Source organism: Vicia villosa, linkage group LG4, assembly GCF_029867415.1.
Source record: "Vicia villosa cultivar HV-30 ecotype Madison, WI linkage group LG4, Vvil1.0, whole genome shotgun sequence".
Classification (NCBI taxonomy): domain Eukaryota; kingdom Viridiplantae; phylum Streptophyta; class Magnoliopsida; order Fabales; family Fabaceae; genus Vicia; species Vicia villosa.
The window spans coordinates 5,218,399-5,231,289 of NC_081183.1; the positions used below are offsets into that span (position 1 = coordinate 5,218,399).

The 12,891-nt window shown below is 28.4% G+C and overlaps 1 long non-coding RNA gene across 1 annotated transcript; it reads right to left on the minus strand.

The window, feature by feature from the left end:
• Positions 1–3,080: 3,080 nt before the first annotated feature.
• On the minus strand, positions 3,081–7,204 carry LOC131598734 (uncharacterized). The gene is made up of 3 exons (XR_009282374.1): positions 6,912–7,204; positions 6,224–6,272; positions 3,081–3,900 (listed from the first exon to the last, which is right to left on the minus strand). It is a non-coding gene; the product is annotated as an uncharacterized LOC131598734 (long non-coding RNA).
• Positions 7,205–12,891: the final 5,687 nt, after the last annotated feature.

Here is a 12,891-nt window from a genome sequence, read left to right on the forward strand (position 1 = left end):
TATGACAAATATAAGGATTTTGATTGGATATATGTATAAAATTATATGTGTAAAATTTATTTACACTGTCAACACTACCTTTAAACTCTACAATAAATCATTAAAAAATATTTTTTTTGCAACCCTAACTTGGATCCTGACACCGCCCCTAGCAAGAGGTGCCTACACGACACCGACTATCATAGTTACAGTTTCACCTATTACTTGTTGAAAAAAAAAGACACACGTTGGTCTTGGTTTTGAAAATTTAAATAGTTAACCAAATGATAAGGTTCTATATTAGTAATTTTAAAGTTCTTACGATATTAACTTATCAATAAATTTTAAGTCAATGATTCTACTTATAATTCATAATTAATTCCTGAAATTTTCTTTATGCATGAATATAACTTCACATTTTCAAAATTTACAGCGGTTTGATTCCAATATATATATATATATATATATATATATATATATATATATATATATATATATATATATATATATATATATATATATATATATATATATATATATATATATATATATATATATATTAATTAATAAGTAAAATGAAATTAAACCGGGGTATAAGGGGTACTCCAACCGATTACAAGACAGGAATGCTTCTACTACTCAAAACAAATGAGTGGTAGAATATTCCATACATGAAAATTACAATTAGCCGCTAATTTATAACTAGAATAAAACCATTTCGAAAAATTAAAAACTACCTCAGATATACATTCGGTAAAGCTAAACGATTTATTCTTAAAAACGATTCCACTAAATGTATAATGGTAATCAATGTAACGGTAACAAACCGATTTCCCTATAAAAGTGGAACTAATTACAAATGAGTAATACTCCCCCACAGGCTAGACTATGGATGGAGAAAAGTCCCAACTTGCTAAGGAAAGAAGAAAAAGCAGGAGCATCCGGTGGTTTTGAATTTCCAAGAGACAAGAGATTTGCCTAAAAATACAGCAAAACTTGTGGTTAAACGTCGTGTGGTTGGGCATGTGGCCTAGTCACTATCTGCAAAACTAGAAAGCACTAAATCAACGGTAGCAGAATAATCAATCCTTAAAATGGTTTTTAGTGGGATTATAAACAAATTGGCTTAATTGTTGAATGACAAATGAAATATCAGGACTGGTGGTGGTTAAATAAATTAATTGGCATATTAATCTTCTATATTGTGAATCAGGTTGAGGCACTTCATCAACTCCAATTACAGAATCAAAAACAACTTCTAGGACATCAAGCTTTTCATTAAAAGTTTGAAGTTGAACTTCATCCATGTTAAAGTCCTTTTTCTCATTCGAAGCATCGTCTTGCTGCTTTCCATGTACAACCACAATAGGCCTCTCCTTTCTACCTTTATCCTTTCTATTTAGTAATTCGAAAAGTGTTTACCTTCTGGAAAATCATTGAGTAGCTTCACAGAACAGCCGATCAAGTTCATGATAATCTAGAGCATTACACGATTTTAATATATTACTGTAATTCTCAAGAGTTTTTGTCTGGTTACAATCTGGAGCACAAAATTAGAGATACAAAAGAAGAACAAAGATGTGTGCTGCAGAGACATATGAGAAAACTCTTTAATAGCTTACTCCTATTTCACGAAATTCTGTCAAAGTTTTTCTGAGGCTTTAGTTTGAAACAGTGTATAAGTATTGCTTGTCAGAATGTTACTACCAGTAGATATGTCGTTCATTAGTCAATACCAATGCCTCGTATGCATAAAGCAGTTTTCATTATTATTCATGTCAAAAACCATGTAAGATAATGCTAGTTTAGTAGATTAAAAATTTTTTTCCATACAAGTTCTCTTACTAAGCTGGAAACCAAACACGATAGTTTCTCAAAAACATGCTAATTAAATCAAACATATAACCCACTTTTCTTTGCTCCTAAAAACAAGTAAAATTATCATAAACTTGTAAAAGCAGCATAAATAATGTACATAACCAGAACCGCATTTCTTTGGATCTCAGAGTTATATTCCAACTCAGTCTGCGGTCCGATGCGGCTGCAAAAGCTACCGCATCTGCAATATTGCGACGGAAATTGCGATTGTGGAGTGCAATTTAAAGTTATGGTCTAATGCAAATTCTAGCATAATTCCTCAGCAGACAATTACACAGACCGAACTACTTGATGAAACTCAAGATTTACCTGCCGAACAAACATATGAACATCAAACATTCCTAATTTTTTTTATATTCTTCATAAATTATTTTTTCTTTTTTGCAATTATTTTCCAACATGTTATTGACAAATATATTTTTTGATGTGTACATAATAGTTCTTAAAGAATTGCCTCTTTGTGTATACTCACGGCAGTAAGATTGAATGTTGCAAATATGACAACTGATACAATGGGAGAAAATAACACTTTGTAATTCTCATTCATAATAAAAATGGACCAAATGATACAATGGGATCAAATCCTTGCACAAAGTTTTCTAAAATAATGAAATAAGCTAACTATCCAACAATCTACTATAATTAAATAGTAACAGAACTAGACAACTGTTTAAACCGTTTAATGACGATCAATGTGCGAAGTCAATGACGGTTAGCCATAAGGACTATATTTCGAATACAAAAGTGCTATATTTTACCACGAAATACTTCTCCACTGCCTCCATCTCCTAGTCTGTTGTCAACACTTAAGTGTTCTGTTGCCACATCAAGATCATCAAAGATAAAATGTTCAACTCCATAGTTTTGATGGTTGTAAGGAGATGCTAGGAGAGTCTATTTAGGACTCAGCAGAACTATTATTATTGTGGCGTCTATAAATGCATATGGATGTGATAACAAGTGTTGCCAACATAGAAGAAATAACACCTTTAAAAAAGAATAGGAAGAATAAGTAATTATATTGTGTATAAGAAATATCTACATGAAAAAAAATGATGAAATATATAAGAAAATTGAAATTACTACCAAGAGTGAGTTTCGTTTTCCAATTCCATGCTCCTGCATTATTTAGTTATGAAAGCAAATATGTGTTAGCATTGTGATAGTTCAAATATAATTTCGTATTTCAAAATTTAAGAATAATTGTATTTGACAGACCTTTTGATATTATAGATTCCTTTGAGAGACACAATACTGCGTTTTCTACTCTTTTGTATATACATCTCCCTCCATGTTTTATGCAATTATTGCACGTGTCATCTCCCACAATATTCCATCTCACTTCAAATCCTCTCTCTATTACATTCGTTGGAACTATTGAGTTGTTTTTCAAATAACTCCTTTTTCCAGGAAATGTGGTACTATTATTACACTTCATACCAACAAAATCAGCCAATTTGGCACTTGATACTATGTATACAATATGAGTTTCTCCCTTTATAAGACAAGTTCTTTTTTTAAAATAATATTGATTCAAGGGAGAATAGTATGAATCCGGAAAAGGACCACCACACTCATACAATATAGTATATATTTCATTGTTGGAAGTGTAATTGAAGAAATCAAAATTTATATCCACATTAGTATAATGTTTGTGACATTGAGATTTACCACCACCATTAAAATCCCACATATCTTCTCTTGCAATCCTCAAAATTTGAGAGGCTTGATCTATGTGAAGGATGTGAAACTTTTGGAACTTCATTGCTATAATCAAGTTTCCATTTTGACAGTCAACTATAAAATTAGGGTGTCCACAATAGCTAGGTTGGGTGTTATAGTTCCAAAAAGGATAGCTTATATTAATGAAATTACCACAGCTAAAAGGTGCACAAGATGTATATATTTCATCTGCGATAACGTGAAATCGGCTTAAGAAGAGTGGGAGAAATATAAAAGTGTTAATGATTAAAGAAAAAGGTAATAGTTGAGAATGATATTTTTCCATTGTAACTTTGGTAATTAGAACGTGCAGCAAACAACCTGAAATTGAACTACATTTGTTAATGTACTGCAAGAAATATGATGATTTAAGTTACTCAAATATTGAAAAGTATACTTTTATAATTATAAAAAAATACACTTAAAGTATTCATCCAAGAGATTTACATAGTTTAAAATGAAACGTTCTCTTTCTCTAATCGACAAGTTCGTAAAGTTTATTTTTAAATCTTATATACATGAATGTCAATTGCTATGAATTGTTTTTTATATTGAGATTATCATTCTAAAACGAATGAAAACTCTAACATCCACAAACAAGAGTTTAATAGCCTAACTTTTAAAAAATGAGATTTGTTAGGAATTTACAAACAAAAGGTATTTTTTTTAGATTTATTATGTAGAGGTTAATAATCATTCATAATCTCTTTTAATCTACACAAAATTTGATTATCGAACTTTTGTTTCTATCTACCCAATGTAAACATCAATATAACATATCATTCAATGTTAGGTATTTATACTAATATTTAGTAATGTATCTCCTAAAAAAAGATAAAAAATATTCAACAGTTGGTTTTTAAATTACTTGTGATACCATTGTGTCTTTGTATGTCTAAAACACTTTTATTTAATAATTCAAAGCTTGTTATTAAATTGGGGCCAGAGCTATAATTAAAAATTAAAAATTTCAAATCACTATGACAAAAGTGGATTGTGTCATGTAACGTTTGAAAGATAACTTATCAAAAAGAGTGAGACAATTGGAAAAAAATTGAGAAAGAAGAAAAGGTAAGTTATAGGTATTGCATTGGTCTCAAAAAATAGTTTGCGGTGTTTTCTAGTATATTGAGAGGGGAGTTTGAACAGATTTCTTCTATTTTTTTGTTGCCAATCTTATGCCTAGTTAGTTGTTTATTTATAGACTAATGAATTTTCCAAAGTTTGTTTTTGAACCAATTTAAAATATAAAACCGGTTTGTAATTATAAATCAGAGACGGATCTACTTTATGGTAAATGGGAGCAGCTGACCCCACTGCGTCAATTTGTTTTTAACTAATAAATGAATGTTTTTGCAATTTGACCCCACTTGAAAGGGTTGATTTGTCCCCACACATGCCATTAATAATGTTTTTAACTAATGAAGTTTTTAACAACTAATATTGCATTTTTAACAAATTGGTTATTAACTAATAAATGTTGACATGTTATACAGACAAAATAATTAACTTGTCCTGATTAATTTTGTAGTGCTCCAAATAAACATAAAACGAATTTCTTTACACATTACTCTCTCAAATAAAAAAAAATTTAAAAAAATTCTACTCCCTTCTCTTTTTTTCTTTATTTTTGTTTTGAAAAGAATCATGGATAGAGTGATTTATTAACAATAAAAATTTAATTAATTTAATTCGATTTTATTTATTCAATTTTTTTTGATTTATTTGGCTCTACAATCAACTCGGAAACTATATCATTGATATCCATTTTAGTAAAACAAATAATATAAATGAATTGTTAATATTTTTAGAAAAATTAGTTGGAGTTGAAAAATATATAATCTATCAATTGGTGTATTCAATTTTAAAGTCAGTAATGTTTACATGCCTCTGGAAAAAATTTATAACCATGAATTTTATGAAAAAAAATAGCGTTCACCCATAAATAATTGTCACAAACATAAAAATAAATATATATTTAATAGCATTTGGGAGAAAATAATCTTAAAAATATTTTTTAGATGTTAAAAATATTTTTTAGATGTTAAAAGTGTCTTAGATATTATCTTTAAAACTTAGGCAAATAAAATTTAACTTCTCCATAAAATATGTTGTTTTATAAAAATATTTTTCAATTCTATAATACGAAACTTCTACATCAACTTTTAGTAAACATTATTTACAATACTCAATTTATAAAATTGACATTTTATTTATAAAATTCTTTGATATCCTAACATACTTCAATTTTTAGTATACATTATTTACAATACTCAACAATAATTTATAAACCGAATTGCATTGAAGAAAAAAATACTAAAACTATTTAAATGGTTAATAAACCGAACTATATATTATAAATAATTCAGTTAATTAAATTTAAATTTATAAACCGATTTTAACTTATTTAAATTTTTTACCCTTTTATATGCAGTCAATTATAACTTTCCAAATTGCAAGTCTTTAGTTTTAATCATATAAAAATTGGGACATAGTGGTTCATAGTTTTAATCAATCTTGGATATATCATGGTTTGGCTTATGAACAAAATAAGAAATAAAAATAAAATTTAATAAACCTAGCAAACCTAAATTATAAAAATCTAAACAAAAATCAAATAAAAAAATTTCGAAAAAAAACATACCTTTTCTCTAATCTACTCCTTCTCCTTCTTCTCCTTCTCCTTCTTCTCCCTTCAAAATCCAAAAAAAAAAAACAGAAATTAACATTATATAAATACGACTATAAATCAGAGTTCTAAATAAATACAGATGCAATTTACCTTATGATTCAAAAGAGCAAGTTTGAAAATGGATATAAAAATGAGCAAGTTTGAAAATGGCTTTGAACAAAAGAGCAAGGTGTTTGGAAGAGAAAGCAGAAAATGGGTTTTCTGTAAAATTTGTAAAGGTAAAGGGTATGGGAGAGAGAAGGGTAGAACGTGTAGTTATAACACCTTTAGACTAATGAATTTTCCAAAGTTTATTTGTACTTATAACACCTTTAGACTAATGAATTTTCCAAAGTTTATTTTTGAACCAATTTAAAATATAAAACCGGTTTGTAATTATAAATTGGTTTAAAATTAGTTTATATAAACCGGAAAAAGAACAAGCCTTTGATGTGTGTGAGGTATAAAACTTCCGGTTTCAGTCTCAGGTTTTTCAAAGTTTCAAAGTAAAATATGCACAGAACAAAGAACAAATAAAAGCGTAAACATTATTGTATAAAGAAACCTCTTATCATTCATGAACAACCATAACTCAATTAAAATACTAAAATACCAAGAGACAAACACAACAAATAATTAATGGAAAGCAAAGAAAAGTTACCCAGAATGAAACTTCGCGGAAGACCGGTGAGAAGGGTACCGACGGCTGGTGACTTATCCGGCGAGGTGTTCGTGAATATTTGATGAAAAAGTGAAACTTGGCAGGGGTGTTGTATTGATGAACACTGTTGATGTTGTTGTTTTAAGTATGAGGTGAGTGTATGGTTTGTAGGGGTGATGATGAAAAAGTGATGATGAAAACTTGGGAGGTTTGTATGGTTTTAAAGAAAAAGTGATGATACAATAAAAGCAGGACCGGTGAGAAATCCAAAACCAGATCAATTTGTTGATATCTGTCTTGTTACTCTCGTAAAGTCGAAAAGTTGATGTATTACAACTTATAATGTTTAAGAAAGTACGATTAGGTTGCCGAGGAAAGTGACAGAAGTACATGTCACGGGTATCAAGGAAAAAGCTAAATGTAGTAGAGTAATATAAGCCTATTACGTTCAAGCACGTGTAGTTAAAAGATAAGATTTATACCTGCAAATACAGCTATACAATATTGTCACATCTAGTATGTACTAAGAAAATGCAGGCCTAGTATGTACTAAGAAAATGCAGTCAATAACATCCAGTATGTAATAAGGGAGTAGAATCTGCTACCTTTTAGTCACTGCAAAGTATTATATAAAAAATTAGCCGTATACAAATGCAAGGAAAAATGTTGTTGTTATAGAGATGACCCTAGTAACTATAGCTCCAAGATGTAAAGTAGAATCCAAAATTGGATGTTAACAAAAGTAGCAGTTATTTTTTACTTAATTCTTGGTTGTATATCATATGGTTAATACAAATCCCTCATAAAGTAAAACAAAAATAAAGAAGAAAGAAACTTATATCTTAACATGGTATACATACACATGGTAAGCTATACTACTTGTCACTTATCTCATATTAAGCTTTTGTTATATATTTTGTCTTCAATTTGAAATTAGCTTAACAGATAAAATAACTAAGGAGAATACAAATATCTGCAGTAAATAAGCTTTGTAAGAACTGTCATAAGAAATTCTATAAATTACACTTTGTTATAATCTAATATCTAACTTTAGTAATAAAAATATATTAACTAATATTCAAATATTGTTCAAAGGACACAAATCACTTTAAAAAAAATTCTATTTCCTAAATATTAGATTTTAAACTAATATCTTGAAAAGGCTATTGACATACTATTTAAATTCTGAAAAATATCAATATTGCAAATATTATGAAAGAATAAAAAATAAATTATTATGGAGATTTTACTAATAGTTTGTGGTGTGATAATGCACTACCTTTAAGTGGGAACCATCTAGCATCAAGATGAAACAGCATCTCTTAACATAACAACACCTTTAAGTGCCTTTATTCTTGTGAAATTTCTATTTCTCGTGACAGCTTGTGATGTACTATAAGAAATATGCATTCATTCACATTCACATGTTATTTTCTATGAAAGCATCTAGGTAATCAACTGCTGCACATGTGGTGTCAATCACAAAGAATGATTTTGAAGCTTTAAATTATTATGGTCTGTTTGCCACTGGTTGGTTTGAATTCTTGTTATGTCTGTTACTTTCATATGATTTATTATTCAGTCTTGTGCTTCTTGTCCAATCAATGTGTTGTTTTATCTAATCTAAATTCAAAAGATTTTTGCGGGTTAGAGGGTCTAATTCTTAGTAATTACTTCATGCATTATGTATTAGTATGATTTTAGATTTTAGATTTGATTTGTTTGTGGCTAGTTGGGAATTTCTTATCTTATTTTTAGTGTGTTTGGCTAATTTTGTCAAAGTTGTATACTATTTGTGTCCGAAAATTTTATTTTTTATTATTTTTTACTAATTTTATTATAATTTCTTTCTAAAATTAATAAACTAAGTTTGATTCCAATAATTTTTTTCTTTCATATTTTGAATATTTTGCGGGGTTAAAAACCCATTAAACAACCTCTTAGTTTAGTCAGCAAAATACCTGCGGTCGTTATAAATCATCGTATATAAATTGTGGAAATCTCCGTATGTATCTATCGAAATCAAAAATTTGGGTAAAACTTTCTTACCTTGGAAACAATAAATAATTATAATAGTATTTGCTAATACTATTTCACTTTTAATTGTATTATAAATATATTTTAAATATAATATATATATTATTTATAATTTAATATAATATATTAATGAAAACTCAAAAAAATTATTTTAACTTTATTTATCAAATAAAAAAATATCAACTTTAATTGAAAAAGAAAAAGAAAGATTTATGTCTTAAAATAAGCCATTTATGTAGTTATAATATTAAAAGCATTTTACTATTTTTTTCTCATTAACAATAAACAAAATTTAAAAGTTTATTATTATTATTATAATAATTATTATTATAAAATATAACGATTATACTAAATATTAATTTTATATCATAATAAATTTTTATTAATATTTAACTTTTAATTCTTTAAATAAAACACTAATAATAACTTCTTCTTAATAATAATATAACTGACAATTAAATATAATTTAATTTTTTACATTATGATTTAATAGATATTGCTTATATTATAACTGAAGTGCTTAATTACTTTAAAAAAAGAATTTAAAAAGTTAAATTGGAATTTACTATTTGTGAAAAAAAATTTATACCATCAGGAGCTAAAATTGTTTGTGAACGACGACAAGGTGTTGAATAGAAAAGACTAAATGTTGTGGTGCGATTCATGTTAATTAAGGACTGTGTTGCCTCTAGAGGTATCTCTGCCTCTGATATTTTTCTATGCAGGGTAAAAAATGATATCAAAACAACTTTTTGGTTCAGCAGATGGTTAGAAAATCAAGCTTTATCCGAGGCTTTTCCGGAGCTATACGCGAAGGCAATTACTCCCTTTATGTCTGTTGTCGAAGTTGGCCATTGGGAGGATACAATTTGGTATTGGGATATTTATGGTTGGTTCTCTGACACTGAAGAAGACGACGATTTTTTGATTTAGACAATGATAGACTTGTTGTCTCTGTTCCAGCCGGTTTAGCATGCAGAAGATGAATTTGTCTAGGCGGAAAACATTGAAGAAGGATTCGCGGTTAAAGAATGTGCTTGTGTGATTAGGAATCGAGAGGCTGATCTCACAGTGGGATTACATGATAGAAAGAAGCTGAATTTCATGTGGAAACTCAAAAGTAAAAACTTTCGCATGGATATTGATTTTGGAGAGGCTTCCAATGAGAGATAAACTTAGAAGGAGGAGGATTTTGGAAGACTATATGGATTGTTATTGTTTCTTTTGCTTTCAAGAAGAGGAGAACGTTAATCACTTATTCGAATTTTGTCCCACTACTAGGAAGATTTAGGAGAGAGTTGGGGTTTGGCTTGGTGACTCGTGTAGGCTATCTTATACAGATGTGTCGTCTTTTATTGTTGGGCCCAAGAAAATTAAGGTAGTAGAGGAAAGATTAACTATAGGAGTGATATGGTTAGTGGCTGTATGAAGTATTTGGATAACGAGAAATGCGATCCTTTTTAAAGGAAGCATTTTCAACTTTGACGAATGCTATAGCGCTATCATATTAGCTTCTTGGAAATGGTTTCGTTCAGTTAATGATTCTTCTATTTCTTGTAATTTTCATTTTTTGAACATTTTACCCCTCTCGTGTATAAAGAAGTAGTTATGTCGTGTGTAGCCCTTTTGTGATTAATACCATTACTTATTGAAAAAAATTTAAAAAAAAGCTGAATTCTAACAAAAATGTGTAAAAAAAAAGATGAATTCTAATAAATATCTAACATTTATTATATTCTAACTTGTTTATTTACACTAATTTATTTATTTTTAAGTATATCGGTAAGCTCCACATTTAGATTTACTTAATTATTTTTTAATTGTAATTAATTAAAATATAATATCTAAAAAATATATGATTGTATGTTAAAAAGAATTTAATATATATATATATATATATATATATATATATATATATATATATATATATATATATAAATAAAGAGAAAAAGAGATATACACTGACAGTGTAAAAAAATTTTACACTGTCAACCAATCACAACCATGTATTTAATTAAAACACAATTTTAATTAAAATAAATTAATATGATATGACAAATATAAGGATTTTGATTGGATATATGTATAAAATTATATGTGTAAAATTTATTTACACTGTCAACACTACCTTTAAACTCTATAATAAATCATTAAAAAATATTTTTTTTGCAACCCTAACTTGGATCCTGACACCGCCCCTAGCAAGAGGTGCCTACACGACACCGACTATCATAGTTACAGTTTCACCTATTACTTGTTGAAAAAAAAAGACACACGTTGGTCTTGGTTTTGAAAATTTAAATAGTTAACCAAATGATAAGGTTCTATATTAGTAATTTTAAAGTTCTTACGATATTAACTTATCAATAAATTTTAAGTCAATGATTCTACTTATAATTCATAATTAATTCCTGAAATTTTCTTTATGCATGAATATAACTTCACATTTTCAAAATTTACAGCGGTTTGATTCCAATATATATATATATATATATATATATATATATATATATATATATATATATATATATATATATATATATATATATATATATATATATATATATATATACATAAGTAAAATGAAATTAAACCGGAGTATAAGGGGTACTCCAACCGATTACAAGACGGGAATGCTTCTACTACTCAAAACAAATGAGTGGTAGAATATTCCATACATGAAAATTACAATTAGCCGCTAATTTATAACTAGAATAAAACCATTTCGAAAAATTAAAAACTACCTCAGATATACATTCGGTAAAGCTAAACGATTTATTCTTAAAAACGATTCCACTAAATGTATAATGGTAATCAATGTAACGGTAACAAACCGATTTCCCTATAAAAGTGGAACTAATTACAAATGAGTAATACTCCCCCACAGGCTAGACTATGGATGGAGAAAAGTCCCAACTTGCTAAGGAAAGAAGAAAAAGCAGGAGCATCCGGTGGTTTTGAATTTCCAAGAGACAAGAGATTTGCCTAAAAATACAGCAAAACTTGTGGTTAAACGTCGTGTGGTTGGGCATGTGGCCTAGTCACTATCTGCAAAACTAGAAAGCACTAAATCAACGGTAGCAGAATAAAACAATCCTTAAAATGGTTTTTAGTGGGATTATAAACAAATTGGCTTAATTGTTGAATGACAAATGAAATATCAGGACTGGTGGTGGTTAAATAAATTAATTGGCATATTAATCTTCTATATTGTGAATCAGGTTGAGGCACTTCATCAACTCCAATTACAGAATCAAAAACAACTTCTAGGACATCAAGCTTTTCATTAAAAGTTTGAAGTTGAACTTCATCCATGTTAAAGTCCTTTTTCTCATTCGAAGCATCGTCTTGCTGCTTTCCATGTACAACCACAATAGGCCTCTCCTTTCTACCTTTATCCTTTCTATTTAGTAATTCGAAAAGTGTTTACCTTCTGGAAAATCATTGAGTAGCTTCACAGAACAGCCGATCAAGTTCATGATAATCTAGAGCATTACACGATTTTAATATATTACTGTAATTCTCAAGAGTTTTTGTCTGGTTACAATCTGGAGCACAAAATTAGAGATACAAAAGAAGAACAAAGATGTGTGCTGCAGAGACATATGAGAAAACTCTTTAATAGCTTACTCCTATTTCACGAAATTCTGTCAAAGTTTTTCTGAGGCTTTAGTTTGAAACAGTGTATAAGTATTGCTTGTCAGAATGTTACTACCAGTAGATATGTCGTTCATTAGTCAATACCAATGCCTCGTATGCATAAAGCAGTTTTCATTATTATTCATGTCAAAAACCATGTAAGATAATGCTAGTTTAGTAGATTAAAAAAATTTTTCCATACAAGTTCTCTTACTAAGCTGGAAACCAAACACGATAGTTTCTCAAAAACATGCTAATTAAATCAAACATATAACCCACTTTTCTTTGCTCCTAAAAACAAGTA